Raw genomic sequence first — 16,747 nt, 5'->3', positions numbered from 1 at the left:
CGTTCATATGAAAATGCAATTAAATGATTTTAACTTTAAAACGAACATCAAAATGTAATATAAATGAATCCTAAAATATAAAGTCAAAATCACCATTGAAATAAAAGTGAATTAAACATGAAACGGTTGATAAAGTCATCATACTGAAAGATAGAAACGGAAATGAATGTGAATTTGAATTGAAAGTGAACAATAAAGTCAAATTTTAAATTCTGAAACAATCAAAATGAAAGTAAAATAAGGAAATGGCTTTAACTGTTAAATCAAAATGCACATCGGAATCGAAACTTAAAATAAGAATGACTTTACCCTCAAAATCAGTGCAAAATCAAAGTGTAAATAGAAACGAAAATGAATTTGCATTTTACAATTGTATATTTAAATCGAATTCAAAGAGAAATATAAACCAATTGAAAATAAACTCGGAAAAAAAATGAATTTTGATTCTAACTTTAATTCAAAAATACAAAATGTAAAGAAATATAAAGTCAAAATTCATTGAAATAATGGTGCATTTACTTATAAAACAGATAATAAAGTCACAATAGAAGTGCGATTGAATATTAAAATAATAATGACAGTTAGAAGATTCGTCAATGTACAATTTTGAGTAACTATTTAAAGTGATTTAATGAGCCTCCTCGGTTGCCGTATTTGGACCCATACAATCTATGCGAAATAAAGAATAAGTATTATTAGGGCTTGTTAGGGACTTGGGCTGGCCCGTGTACATTTAACTATGTGCCATGTCGAGATTGAAAATAAACAATATCAGGTAAGGTTATATTGAAGACGAATTATTCCTACCAGGTAATCGTCGATAAATTGTTTCCATTTCAGACAACAAGTATATAATCCAAATCGTCACAACAAATTGCTGTTTTAATTGATGTTATCAAATGTTAATATACTATAATGGTGATTTTTAGACTTAACGATAACATTTGATGAAATTGTAATTGTATTAAAGGGTAGTTTTAACGCTACCTAACATGGCGTTATCGGATATAATTGACACTTACATAATTAGCTATTGTTTCAGCCAATTTAAATATACAAATCAGATTCTCCTGAAGGATTCATGGTGTTAAGGTAGTATGCGCCTCGATGGTGAAAGACTTAAACTTTTGCTCAAACTTTCCTAAACGAAACTTTCAACCATTCTCTTACCAAATCAACAATAAAAATCAGGGGTCACCGTGCAAACTTTTGAACTAGCGAAACAAATTACCCAACATCTTGCGATTTTTGAAATTCAAAATGGCCGCCATCCCTGTGTTAACTCTATGGGAAAAAATAAATTTTGGATTTTAGTAAAACTAAGACGGTGAAATTTTTTCTTTCTCCAAGAGCTTTAAAATGAACCCTCACAAGTGGTAGATCAGAAAAGAATTGTAGAAGTTTGAGAGTCCGAATATCTGTCCCCGAGGCGCGATCTACCTTAAACGAAGTATTGATAAATCATTTAAACGATGGAGTGGTCCTTACTGGTTTATTGATGTGTGAAAAGTGAAAAGTGTCTAGAACTGTTTTATTATCTTCGTTAAAATATATTGTGCAATAAAAACGCAATATCTACAGCGCTTGTCTTTTAAGTATGGAGTTCAGTGTTTGGCACAACCGATTTCTTGACTGTAACGTACAATTATTTTATTCTGACATATAACAACAAAGGATGTGATGATTGCCGCACCTTCTCTTATCAGGCCGAATGTTTCGAAATAAAAATATCGCAGCAGAACTTTCACCTCTCGCTGAAGTGACAGTTGCAGTCAGTTTTTTTATTCACGCGTATGATTTGCCCAAATCTTCGCAGTACGGTCAACCCATGGTGGAAGCTCACAGAGTATGCTACCCACAGTCGCCCGTGTTCTAACATTCCGCTCTCCACCTACGCACCTCATGGGCGTGTGTACATACACCTGAGAAGATACACACGTCTACGGCCCATGGAGGCACAGAGCGGAATTTTATAAAACAGGCGACTATGGTGCTACCGCAATGGTCCACTACACCGGGTTCAACCATTCTGACAACAAGGGGCGTTATTGGTACAGATAAGTCATTTTTATTAGCGATGATTGTCAAAATAAATACAAAATTGGAGCTAGTTTTATGGAAATGACCAAAATTATATGTGCAGAACAAAGAAGCGTAGATCACGGCGTGCTTCTAATTTGTTAGATGTGACCAACGGCCCATCAGTTCTGATGGCTTCCTATGAACTCAACTTCAACATTGAGTGATACTCATTATCGACCACTGCAGTGCAGTTGTAGTTTCTCAGGGTGAGTTATTGAAGTCGTCTTGCGAAAACACAATGTACCGAAATGTTCTTTACTGTTCTGACAATCAAAATATATATTTCTTTAGTAAAAAATTGGCCGACTAGCGGGAAATACAGTACTCGTTAAAATAAAGAGCAAAGTTAAAACAAATACAGTAAAATACTAACCGACCAGCGGGAGATAAAACACTTGCAAAGCAGAGAATAAAAAGCGCAGACGTTTCGGTGCAACCCTTCGTCAGTACTAAAAACTCGCTAGAGAAACGTGAAAACACAAGAAAGAAAAACAGCCAATCAAACAAGGGAACGATCGAACGCGTTAAAATATGCATTCATACCGGCTGGTGCCAGAGTACCGAGTTTAAACATAGTGGCCTGTTCGAGTTTATGGCGGGTAGAGTCTGTGGTGGAGATTATAGCAGACACTGCCATGTCGGACCGCCGCGGTGGGGTGGTGTACAAAAATGCTTGGCCACCGGATATGCGAGCTTGTTGTCGGTCACAGTGCGAAGATGTTCAGCAAAGCGATCGCCTAGGCGACGCTTTGTTTCGCCAATATATAGCATGCTGCAGCGTCTGCATTTGATACAATAGATGATATTAGCCGACGTGCATGTGAACACGCCGGAAACATTGACTCTACCACGCGGGCCCTGAATGAAGTTGGTTGTAAAAGTATGTGGGCAGGTGTTACATACTCGACGGCCACATGATGATGTTCCAGTAGCACAATCGTGATTAGGTAAACTGGCACGCACCAGCCGGTCTTTGATGTTCGTGTCACGTCGAAATGCCATGATGGGAGGTACGGAAAAAATATTCTGTGTGTTGGGGGAGTTGGTTAAGATGGAAAACTCCTCAAAGATGATTTTACGGATTCTATGATTAAAAGGATGGTATGTTAATACAAGAGGAATGCGATCGCATTGAGAACGGGTAGTTGACTTTAACGCGTCCTCCTGCGTTAATGGTTCAACGCGCTCTTTGGCTTTGTCCACTACAGAGCGGGGATAACCCCGAGCCGAGAACCAAGTGCTAATAGTGTCAAGCTGCTGCTCAAAATCCTTTTGGTCAGAGCAAATGCGCCGAGCGCGTAGAAACTGTGAAAATGGAATGGATTCCTTGCACCGACGGGGGTGAGCTGAGCTGTATAGAACATATGCATGAGAGTCTGTGGATTTATAATGTATGGAGGTAGACAGCGAGTCCTCATTGATATAAACTGATATGTCAAGAAATGCAACTGATATGTCTGAAATAGTGGAAGTAAATTCCAGTGCGGGGTGAAAATGTGAAACGAAATCAATAAAATTATCTAATTCTGTGCGTGAACAAGATGCTGCACCAAAGCAGTCATCAATATACCGTTTAAAGAGCTCGGGAATGTGACCGGTATATGTTTGTATTATCTGTTTTTCGATGTAACCAACGAATAAACAAGCGTAAGAAGGTCCCATGCGTGTACCCATGGCAACACCGCGAACTTGTGTGTAGAATTCACTATTAAGGTGAAGCAATTTAAAGTTAATACTAATTCAGCTAAGCGAATTAAAACGTTTGTGGTGGATCCATAACGTCGCGTCGGTCAAGAAAATATGCAAGGGCCTGGAGACCATCCTTATGAGGGATGGAAGTATAGAGGGCCTTAACATCAAGTGTGAATATATATCTATGGGTACCCGTAAACTTAAAGCTGTTGAAGATCTTGATGGCATGAGATGTGTCTTTGACAAAAGTGGGGAGTGTATTAACGATGCCGGCAAAAATATTGTCAAGGAATGTTGAGATGAGTTCGGTAGGGCAGGAACAAGCAGAGACAATGGGGCGGCCAGGATTACCGGTTTTATGGATTTTGGGTAGTAAGTAAAAACGGGACGTGCGTGGATGTGAGATGATCAATGATTTTGCATCGTCGGGCAGAAGTTTATCATGAACTAGATCACTGATTGTACGTTTGACGATATTATTGTGTTTATTGGTGATGTCGGTTCTCGGCTCGGGGTTATCCCCGCTCTGTAGTGGACAAAGCCAAAGAGCGCGTTGAACCATTAACGCAGGAGGACGCGTTAAAGTCAACTACCCGTTCTCAATGCGATCGCATTCCTCTTGTATTAACATACCATCCTTTTAATCATAGAATCCGTAAAATCATCTTTGAGGAGTTTTCCATCTTAACCAACTCCCCCAACACACAGAATATTTTTTCCGTACCTCCCATCATGGCATTTCGACGTGACACGAACATCAAGACCGGCTGGAGCGTGCCAGTTTACCTAATCACGATTGTGCTACTGGAACATCATCATGTGGCCGTCGAGTATGTAACACCTGCCCACATACTTTTACAACCAACTTCATTCAGGGCCCGCGTGGTAGAGTCAATGTTTCCGGCGTGTTCACATGCACGTCGGCTAATATCTTCTATTGTATCAAATGCAGACGCTGCAGCATGCTATATATTGGCGAAACAAAGCGTCGCCTAGGCGATCGCTTTGCTGAACATCTTCGCACTGTGACCGACAACAAGCTCGCATATCCGGTGGCCAAGCATTTTTGTACACCACCCCACCGCGGTCGGTCCGACATGGCAGTGTCTGCTATAATCTCCACCACAGACTCTACCCGCCATAAACTCGAACAGGCCACTATTTTTAAACTCGGTACTCTGGCACCACGCCGGTATGAATGCATATTTAACGCGTTCGATCGTTCCCTTGTTTGATTGGCTGTTTTTCTTTCTTGTGTTTTCACGTTTCTCTAGCGAGTTTTTAGTACTGACGAAGGGTTGCACCCGAAACGTCTGCGCTTTTTAGTCTCTGCTTTGCAAGTGTTTTATCTCCCGCTGGTCGGTTAGTATTTTACTGTATTTGTTTTAACTTTGCTCTTTATTTTAACGAGTACTGTATTTCCCACTAGTCGGCCAATTTTTTACTGTATTCCTTCACACTTGCTGCAGTTTTATCCCTCTTTTGAGGTCATTTGTAATTTATATATTTCTTTGCTGTCTGTATGTATGATCTACTAAACCAATCATATCTCCTCATCACCGCCGACATGTCTTTGTATTTCGCGAACTATCAATTGCTGGAGATAATTTCTAGTTGCCTTTCCAGGGACATACGTTCTTCCCTGTGTATTGTGCATTCTTTCGATACATTCCTCCGACACAATAAATATAAGAAGAGATTACGATAAATCGTTGGCAAAACGTCATACGGACATGTTTTAGTTTGTCTAAGACTTGCCTAGAGATCGGTAGAGACAATATGCATGGCTGACCGAAACTGCGAAGTTTTGAGCCAATTATACGCCTGAATCAAGAAACATCTCACTTTTCGAAAGGTAAAAGTTCTGCTACTGTATGATAAGACAACGTGCGGCAATCGACACATTCTTTGATGTTGCGTGTTAGAACAAAACAATTTATGCTTCTTAGTAAAGAAATCTGTGTGTGCAAAACACTGAAACTCCAAACTAAAAAGACAAGCTCTGTATTAAAAGAACTTTTCGTCGAACTCTAACTAGTTGTTCAGTATTAAAAATATGACTGCTACGCATCTTGAAAACAGTCATACACGATGCCACTCGCTTCTTTCACTAGTAATTGACTTCAATATGCCCTTAAAGGCGTACACTTTTGGAGTGCAAATTGACTTTTCAGGTGTATTTTTTTTCTTGATCGGAAACGACAAGTTCCTTTTCTTAAAGGGAAGCGATTTTTGGAACTGCGCATGTGTGACTTTCATGTTCAAAAAACTATGTATTTCATATATAAAGATGCACCGTGTCAAAATAGCTGAAACATTTAAATTTTACAATGTACATTATGAGACTATAATCATGTTTTAATTTTCATCAATCGCCAGCATACCTTAGATACAGTGTTTACATCGGTCGTAGGTGTTTCTAGCGACCTTTGAACGCAGTTCCGACGGCTGCCTTACTTCAACACCAACGCTTGCAAATTATCATAATCATCTTGCCTTTGTTGGCCATTAAAAGTACGGCAAGACTGCTATTATCATTTTTAATTCGAGTTGTCGTTTAGTTACTTAAGTCATCAAATGAGTTGCTGAAACACAGTGAAGAACTGACATATTTTGTATTACTTCATCAGGAAGTTGGCGATTACCGAAACAAATTTCTTATCTTATAAATTTGGTATTAATGTTACATAGATAAATGTAAAAAAGGGAAATATACTGATCGAATTATATACGTATGCATCCGTATTTGTAAACTGGGTTATTTCACTCTTATCTTCATAACGATGTCATCTTGGATACAAATCAGAAAGTAGAAAAGCCAGTGATGTGACCTTAATTATATGTTAAGGACGATCCAAGAATATGTTTATACCTGTGTACGCATATAGTGGCATGTGTGTTGTGTGCGTCTGTCTGTATATTGTCACAGTGTATGTTACACGACTTGCTTCATCAAATTAAAAATGTATTCAACCTGTCACTACATTCCTTCCATAGAGATAGTAGACAGTGAAATGAGGCTGCTACGCTTGATAGAAATCTTGATTGGGAAGGTTAAGCAGGAGCTAAACTGAAAGATTCAGTCTGGTGAGCGCGCCCTTCGGGACATCCATGGTTAGGGCCGGCGGTCTTGCAATCACACATGACTGAATCTTTCAGTCTTGCAAGAAACTATCTAGGCTGATACAGTTTCTCATTAGAAACTAGGTTATATACTATCCCTTGCGCGTTCAGGGTGTTGTTTTCTAGAATAAAATCAAAAGACATATGGCCATGACTAGCAGGAGAGACTGTCCCAAATGTGTTCCTCCGCTGTATATTTTCGGTTCACCATTTTCCAGAGTGACATAGAATGTACCATTTTCCTGCACTGTGACCTTGTCAGTTGAATCAAAGATGTTTACGAGCTCTGAAAAGCAATATTAAACCAGAAATGAAATTTAGACAGGTATTTTAATAACTTCATTACAGTATTTTAGAGAAGAAAGAAAAATCCAATCAAAAAATACTGTAGAATACTTTATTTTCACTGATATTTTAATTTCGATATTTTCGCACATGAGGTTTTACAGTCAAACTGTCCAAGAATTCTTGTATTAGCGACGATTTATTCAGACAAAGTTTTGTCGTCTTGTATTTTAGTTGTGTGGCCTTTAATTTCGTCGACAAATTCATGAAAGAAAAGTGACAATAATGAATGGAATAATGCGCAGCACTTATCATAAAAATAGGGAAAACCTACAGTCATAACGGTAGCCGACAATCCATTAATAGTAGAACATCGGGTTCACTGACTTGCATGAATAATATCTTAAAATGCCGTCGCCATATCGTCATGTTCTTAACATCACTCGAAAAGAATTAAGCGTTAGAAAAGGTTGATAAAAAATTATATATATTTCGCATCCCTGTGCTGTATGTCTTTGCAAGGTAATATATTTTTTTCGATATGTTTGCAATTAAATTTGCTAACTTGAATCGAGGCATCCTCTTACATCTTCATTGCTCGGTCAGTTAACAGTTTATACATTTTGAGTAAAAAAGTTATAGGATAATTACGATTCCGCCATTTATTGATTATACGCTGCCGACCACTGGCCCTCTGTCCTAAATATAGTTACACACATTTAAACACGATTGGAACTAATTCGGGATAATTGGATTTTCATATTTTTCAAATTTCTCAAAAGTGTTAGGTGCACTATAGCTGAATGGTGCAACATTGCAAATTACTCATAAAAACAAGTGCGTAACGTAAACAGAAACGCAGGTGAGATTATATTTGTAGATGAAATTGACATTACTTCACCATCCAATTATCACAAATTAGTTCCAATCGTGATTTTATCTAAAAAATTAGGTACATCAAATATAGCAAATATTACAATTTTAGTTTTCGTTACACTGACAGAATGATACGGCAATTTCCTCGTGTTTACGGGTTTCATCTTTATGGCAATACATTTGAACAAGCTTGTGAATTTGTATAAATTGTTAGATATGTTTGCATGAATGACATACTAAAGAGGTATCACGTAATGAACCTAATTTTTCTCATTACGTTCCTTCTCCACCACTAATGTTTTTAATATAGTTTCCAACTGTGCAAATATGAATCTATTTTAAATTGTGAAAAAAATTGAAAGATGAAATTAACTTATGCTGTCAGAAGCAGATCACTCTTGCACGAAATGTACGCAAGACATCAACAGAACAATAAGAAGCTCATATGTTACCTGTTCCTTTGTCGAACGGATGTTTACGTATCAGGTGCCCGGGAGAAAACAGATATCCTCGATTAGATATTATAACAAATGTCTGTCAAACAAAGATACAAACATGTAAACAATCAACAAAAAGATAGATAAATAAACAATAAATGAATAAATTACTTAATAAACGCCAGCAACCACATGTGATTTTTATTTAGTACAATGAGGAGAATAAGTCCTACCTGTGCAAGGCCATTGTAATGCTTAAGATTATATCTGTTTCAATGGGGGCAGTTGGAGATGAGTTCAGATCGTTTGCTTAGAAGAATGTTTGCTACACACTTCTTGGCCTTGACCTTGGCTTCTTTACAACTGTCCATACACATTTTACACAATGGTCTAACAACACTGTATTGTGATCTGAGTGAAGTTATATAGTCATCGTTAAGAAGGTTCTCTTGTCCTCCACAATAGAAACAGCAAGCTTCAAATGATACCGTTATTGCACTGTAGTAAGTTGTTTCCATTGGACTGGTACAGGCCACAGCTTGGCGTACAACAACATCACCATAGAATTACTAGAACCCACTGCATACTGAAAACTCTGATCGAACTTTGTTTTTTCATTGTTATAAATGTTTATACTTTCGATGCAGTTGTCATTCAATCGGATGCACCGCCCATCGTCTGCTGTCACGATCTTGATAAACAGATCCCCAAACGTTTTATCAGGAGAAGCACTGAACAGCGCAGCGTCTTTGGAACTAACTGTTGGCCATTACGTCGAATGCTGGCGATCAAATTAATAGTCATGGTATTTAACTTTGACAAAACGGATAAATTCAGCCGAAATTGACCCCGTTTGTGTCGTGATTTGCAAAATTCAGGCGTCGCATCAACTTGTTGGCAGAGCTCAGTGCAGACACGTCGGAAATCTCTCATTCAGAATCCCCACATGCCCGCGAAAACCTGACGAAGTGTGGGGCGCCGCCAGCGGCGTTCCTAATGTATTTGCAATGCAGAAGTATGAATTTGCCAAAATAAAGAAAAAAATGAAAATAAAAAATAAGATTAAAAAAAATTCCAAATAGCGCAAAGTAGAAGCGGCGATTTCGATGAACAATTTATTTTTTTTCTGGCCTTAAGTAAAAAGTTATGAAATCTGTCACTTAAGTGCCATGCATCCTACAATCCTCAGCAGTCTAATTTCCCACGACGACATCTGTAAACTTCGATATATATATATATATATATATATATATATATATATATATATATATATATATATATATTGTTACGTGCAGAGAAAACGAACAAAAGGGTGAACTCAGCAGTTTACGTTTAAACAAAATTTATTACGAAAACAAAACTAATTGCTAAGTCAGGGACAGAGTACAAGCTTTAAAAGTGTACAGACTACTTATCTCAGCTGGGACGGCAAAGCTCCAGTCTCAGAGTTGTAACAGTCAGTCGGATGAATGAACAGTCCTTTGGCTTGCAGGCTTGAATTTGCACAAAGTCCACAGTATAAATCCAGCGTTGGCAGTGAAGGTCTTGAAAAGTCTTGAGAATGACTACTGCTGGAGTTTAGTAACACACAAGAGACCGATCCCAAAAGTCTGACTGGAAGCTGTGCACGTCCCTTTTATAAAGGCATATAAGAACAATCTAGAACTTTTATTGACATGCTAATTACTGTTCTAAAATTATCTCCCTTACACAACTAATCAACTTTCCAGAACATTCCAAACATGACTAATTGAATTCAAGGTTGTGAGGTCATCAAGGGCAGTGACCTTGAGAATGTTCTAGACTAATTGAACTCAGGTCATGATGAGTGTGGGGGGAATGACCTACATAACACACCCCCTCTTCAAAAAAAGAAAAATTTTTCAAAGAAAAATCTTTCTTTTACAAATGTAATCTTGAAAAGGATTTAAGTACTCAAATTTTGTTTTACTCTAAAGTAAAGTTTCTTGAAAGTGAACAACAATAAAATTTCTTGAAAGTGAACAACAATAAACTCTAAATACGAGAGAGACAGTCTGCAATTAAATTGTCTCTGCCTTTGATATGTCTAATGTCAAGATTAAACTCCTGTAACATTAAACTCCATCTTAGCAATCTCTGATTTTTGCCTTTAAATTTCTGCAGAAAAACAAGAGGGTTGTGATCAATATAAACCACTATTGGCTGATTTGAAGAAGTAACATAAACTTCAAAATGCTGTAAAGCTAATATCAAAGATAAACACTCTTTTTCAATTGTAGAGTAGTTTCTCTGAGATTTGCTAAATTTGCAAAATTTGTTAAAAATAGCAAACAAGATGATCTGTCCCATGACTATCCTCTTGCAATTTGGTATTGGAAAACTCGAAATGGCACTGAACTTGGCATAAAGTATGCATGGCAAAGTCCGGTTATTTTTATTGAGTTCGATAAAGTCATTGTTCGGCAATACTTGGCTTCCTCCTGGAGATATTCCGCTTTCGCAGGATTCAGTCCGTCTGGATGTTGTTCCACTGGATTACTGTCGCAGACATCTTCGGTGTGATAGATGATGTTTGTCCTCGTTGAAATATCTTGGAACAAATGTTCATGGATTGGTTCTTTCAGCTGTTGTTGTTGTTCTGGCTGGAGGTGTGCCAACTTTGTAGACTCCAGCTTCTCCAGGATTTCTGAGTTCTGAAGCTTGACCGAGCCCAGCTTTGAGTTTAGAGTATTTTCACTCAAGTCAGTTTCAGTATCACTATCTTCATAATGGTTTGAACTGACTGCACTGACAGGCTGAGTTATAGTAGGATTATCCCTATCAAAATATGGCTTAAGCATATTTATGTGACATAGCTGTTTTTGTTTTCGCCTGTCAGGTGTTATTATGATGTAATTTAAATCACTCAATTTCTTATCAATTAGATATGGCCCAAAGTAACGAGCATGGAGTGGTTTGCCAGGAACCGGAAGTAGAACAAGAACTTTTTGACCTGGTTCAAACTTCCGTTTTGAGGTGTTTTTATCATATTTGGTTTTCATTGACTGCTGAGATGACTCAAGATTTTCTCTGGCTAATTCACATGCTTTAGAGAGTTTTGTACGAAAATCTGACACATATTGCAAAATATTCAGACAATCATCATCATCTGATAGGAATTTCTCTTTAACGAGCTTAAGTGGGCCACGGACTGTATGTCCAAATACAAGCTCAAATGGGCTAAAACCAAGAGACTCTTGGATTGGCTCTCTACCAACAAAGAGCAAAAAATGAATTTGTTCATCCCACTGCTTCTCTGTGTCAAAACAGTAGGTCCTAATCATGTTTTTCAAAGTTTGATGAAATCTCTCAAGAGCACCCTGACTTTCTGGATGATAGGCGGATGACCTATACTGTTTAATGCCTAGCTGATCCATTACTTGTTGAAAAATACCAGACATAAAGTTGGAGCCTTGATCGGACTGGACACATTTAGGGAGGCCAAATAAAGTGAAAAATTTGACTAAAGCTCTCACTATAGTCTTTGTCTTTATATTTCTCAGTGGTATGGCTTCGGGAACCGAGTTGATGTACATATAATTGTCAACATGTACTCATTTCCTGATCTTGTTTTTGGTAGGGGCCCAACACAGTCTATTAGTATCCTACTAAATGGTTCTTGGAATGCAGGAATTGGCTGTAAAGGGGCCTTTGGAATGGTCTGATTTGGCTTTCCTACCATTTGACATGTGTGACAAGTTTTACAGAAATGTGCTACATCCTGCCTGAGATTAGGCCAATAAAAGTGACTGAGAATTTTATGATAAGTTTTCCTTACTCCCAAATGACCAGCCCAGGGCGTTTCATGGGCCAGGCGCAATATTTCAGCACGATAGGGCTTTGGAACCACAATTTGATGTTTTATAGCCAATCGTCATCAACCAAAACATCTGGAGGTCTCCATTTACGCATGAGAATACCAGATTTTGTATAATAGGAAACAGAGCTATCTGAAGTTTTACCTTCATCATCTACCCTGTCAAACAAAGACAAAATATCTGGGTCTTTGTGTTGTTCTGCAATGAGATTTGATCTAGAAAATGTCTGACTTTGGTCAGCAGAAGTTTTACTGGAAGTTTCAAATCCACGAGGGATAACGGAATGATCCGTGTCAAACACCTGACTGAGAAAGGTGTCATTTAAGTCAACATCTGTGACATATTTTTGAGAGTATTTTGATTCTCAGAAGTTTTCTTTGACATGCCTTGAGTAATGGCACATGATGGAAATAAATCAGGTATCTCTTGTTCAATTGGCTCTAGATCCTGATCTAAACTAGGATTATCAGTCACAAGTGGATTAGTAATGACCTTGTCCCCAGCAAGGTCGTTTCCAAGAAGAAGGTGAATCCCTTCAAAAGGCAAAAAGGCCTAATACCTAAAGTCACAGGTCCAGAAACAAAGTCCGAAGACAAATAGACATTATGGAGAGGAACAGGAATAAAGTCATTGCAATCTACCCCCTTAATAAGAACTTTAGAACCTGAAAATGACTTTTCAGAAAACGGCAGGGTATCTGCCAACAAAGAGACTGGAAGCCCCGGTATCTCTTAAAATTTTGACAGGGGTAGCGGAAGAAAAATCACTAGAAAGTGATATAAAACCATCGTGAATAAATGGTTCGAAAATACCCATAATGCTATCTTGAGAAGAATTGACCTTGACCTCATTAATTGGGGATAAGAGGGGTTTAACCTCAGACAAATGTGTTACACACATTATTAGACTCTAATTGAGTTGATGAAGAAATAAAGCCGGTGGGCTTAGATCCACTTTGACTACTTTGACCTCCACGTTTTCTTTTCAATTTGAAACACTCTGACATTAAATGGCCGTCTTTCTTACAATAATTACAAGAAAGTGTACCAAACTGTTTGTCAGAAGGAGATTGAGACTTGGGATCTGATGATGTGGGAGTGTTACTTGAACTCTGTGAACTGTTGTCATTTGATTTTCTACTCTCCTTTGAAAAATTCTTGGATGAAAAGGAGGAGTTAAATTTACCTGCATTGTTTCTGTATGAAAAGGACTGGGATGGTTTGCTGAGAAAGGAAGATTTGTGGGTCAATGAATAATCATCGGCCAAACGTGCAGCAACCTCCAATGTATCTGCCTTTTGTTCATTGATAAATGTCTTGATGTCACTCCGAATGCACCTTTTAAATTCCTCAATCAAAACAAGTTGTCGTAATTTGTCATAATTCTGACTGACCTTTCCGAAGAACACCAACGATCAAACAGTTGTTCTTTTGTTCGAGCAAATTCAACAGTAAGTTTGATCTTTCACCTTCTCACAATCCCTAAATTTCTGACGGTAAGCTTCAGGCACCAATTCATAGCCCTTGAGAATTAATTCCTTTACAGAATCATAATCTGAAGCCTGCTCTACTGACAACTGAATGTAAATTTCTCTGGCTTTACCCACCAAAGCACTCTGCAAAAGCATAGACCAGGACTCCTTAGGCCAATTCAGACTCTGAGCAATTTTCTCAAAATGAAGGAAATATTTATCAACATCCTTTTCTTGGAAAGGGGGAACTAACCTGAAATGCTTAGTGATGTCAAACTTGTCTGAAGGGAAGAATTTTCCTGACTGTCCAAGCTCTAAACGTTTTATTTCTAACTGCAGTCGGTGTTCTGCTAATTCTCTTTCCTTTTCTTTTTCCTCTCTTTCTTTCTCCCTTTGTCTTTCTTCCATTTGCAATTCTTTTTCTTTCATTTCCAATTCCCTCTCTTTCTGTCTTTCTTCCATTTCTAACTGCATTTGTATTTTTTCTTTTTCTAATGCCTGTCTCTCCTTTTCCATTTGTATTCTTTTTCTTTCATTTGTAATTCTTTTTCTTTTTCTAATGCCAATTTTTTTAGCTCGAAATCTGCCTGTATTTCTAATTCCAATTTTTTGAGTTTAAGGAAGACTCAGGCTCATAATCTTTTAAGGCAGACTCCTCAAAATGGCCAGAATTAACTAAATGTTTTGCAATCTTGAACTGTATTTCTCGCTTGCGCATAGATCTTTTGACATCTACTTTAAGGAAATTGGCCAGTGCTATGAGGTTGTCTTTTCTGAGGGAATTAAATGTGTCCTGATCAAGGTCATCCATAATTCGTCTGGCTTGAATTCCGCCATGATTGAATTTTGCTGAGTTCACAGTATACAGTAGTTTGAAAAGGTAGCAAATTGTTGTCAAACGGCTCAAAATATTCGTCTCCCGGACGAGCCCCCAATTTGTTACGTGCAGAGAAAACGAACAAAAGGGTGAACTCAGCAGTTTACGTTTAAACAAAATTTATTACGAAAACAAAACTAATTGCTAAGTCAGGGACAGAGTACAAGCTTTAAAAGTGTACAGACTACTTATCTCAGCTGGGACGGCAAAGCTCCAGTCTCAGAGTTGTAACAGTCAGTCGATGAATGAACAGTCCTTTGGCTTGCAGGCTTGAATTTGCACAAAGTCCACAGTATAAATCCAGCGTTGGCAGTGAAGGTCTTGAAAAGTCTTGAGAATGACTACTGCTGGAGTTTAGTAACACACAAGAGACACGATCCCAAAAGTCTGACTGGAAGCTGTGCACGTCCCTTTTATAAAGGCATATAAGAACAATCTAGAACTTTTATTGACATGCTAATTACTGTTCTAAAATTATCTCCCTTACACAACTAATCAACTTTCCAGAACATTCCAAACATGACTAATTGAATTCAAGGTTGTGAGGTCATCAAGGGCAGTGACCTTGAGAATGTTCTAGACTAATTGAACTCAGGTCATGATGAGTGTGGGGGGAATGACCTACATAACATATATATATATATATATATATATATATATATACATATATACATATATATATATATATATATATATATATATATATATATATATATATATATATATATATATATATATATATATATATAATATATATATATATTATTTATCACATGCACTGGCCCGTATGTGGAGAGAGGGCACCATTTATTATAACTTATTATTTAAACTTTTTGTGAAATTTTTATCAAGTTTTCAGTTTTTGAGCGTTCTTATCTTGCAGTTTAAGAAAATCCTACCGTTTTCCTCGTGAATGAATAAAACGTGGTTCCATAGGAGCATTCCACTTGGGCGACGTTTTGATAATCGCTGACTGCAGACCCAAATAGGTTTTTCCGATGGTTAAGGATGGTTGAAATGAACTACGGGCAAAATTAAGATCCGTTTCAAATGCATTTGTCTTTCCATTGTCCAAAAACATGCATCATTTACGGTATAAAACGATAAGAACAGTTACATCTATAAGTTTAACCCTTCGCCTTTCAAAACAAAGTTTCACCCATCTACACCTCCATCCTACCACTAATCAATACACAACACACATTCATTATACAACCATCTATTCAGAACTTCTTCCTCGCCTGCCTTCCTAAATCAAAAATAAAATCATCGAACTGTCCAACCATAATATTTGTCAATAATATTTGTTTCGATCTATTACTTATAGACACGAACTTTTTAACAAACTTTTAACGCTCAAAGCAGTCGTCTTATAGAACACAATTTTATGGGTAATATACATCAAACTCTCAACTACTTCAGTGCAGTCCTTACCTGGTAAAGACTTCTTTCTTCTACGTAGAACGGCCAAAGGATGATGATGATGATGAAAAAGATCGTCCTTGTTCAGTGCCGTAATAGATAAATGGTATCCACTATAATGCATCAATAACATAGAAGGAAAGTCAGAACGTACACATATAAGTTATATACCGAGTTACAAAGTAATTTCGCCACCGGGTAAATATATTCAAATCGAAGCATGGCTATTGTTGAAGAAAAAAACCTGCATAGCTTATTCATATTTATTCGGAGTTTTCATTTGACGAAAATATAATCCCACACCCAAATGGGTTTAGGTTTAATGACTGCCAGGAGTCCGGACCTTTCACTGTAGAAGGTAGGAAGACATTGGATATGCGAGCGTAAGACAATTAATCTCGGCCTATTGCTAACGTTTCGTCAGTTCACGCTATTATTGAAGTTTCTTTTTTATCGTAGAAAGCACCACCGATATCAATGAATGCAGTATATATTTTCACTTCGATTATAATGTAAAGATATAAATGAGCAAAACGACATCTTCGATTTTCGTCATTCTACTTAGGAAAAATGTACGCTGCATTCATTCACGTCAAATGCTGTTCGAAAAATTATATTGCAATTAGGTCTTATTCTGACAGCT

General features: G+C 37.5%; 1 long non-coding RNA gene across 1 annotated transcript; it reads right to left on the bottom strand.

Moving 5' to 3' along the window:
• Window positions 1-6,637: 6,637 nt before the first annotated feature.
• Window positions 6,638-15,707, bottom strand: LOC139121968 (uncharacterized). Its single transcript, XR_011549375.1, has 3 exons — window positions 15,582-15,707; window positions 8,511-8,592; window positions 6,638-7,183 (listed from the first exon to the last, which is right to left on the bottom strand). It is a non-coding gene; the product is annotated as an uncharacterized lncRNA (long non-coding RNA).
• Between the last annotated feature and the right edge of the window lie 1,040 nt (window positions 15,708-16,747).

Source organism: Ptychodera flava, chromosome 2 (assembly GCF_041260155.1).
Source record: "Ptychodera flava strain L36383 chromosome 2, AS_Pfla_20210202, whole genome shotgun sequence".
In the NCBI taxonomy this organism is placed as follows: domain Eukaryota; kingdom Metazoa; phylum Hemichordata; class Enteropneusta; family Ptychoderidae; genus Ptychodera; species Ptychodera flava.
This window is presented reverse-complemented; position numbering and strand designations above follow the sequence as displayed.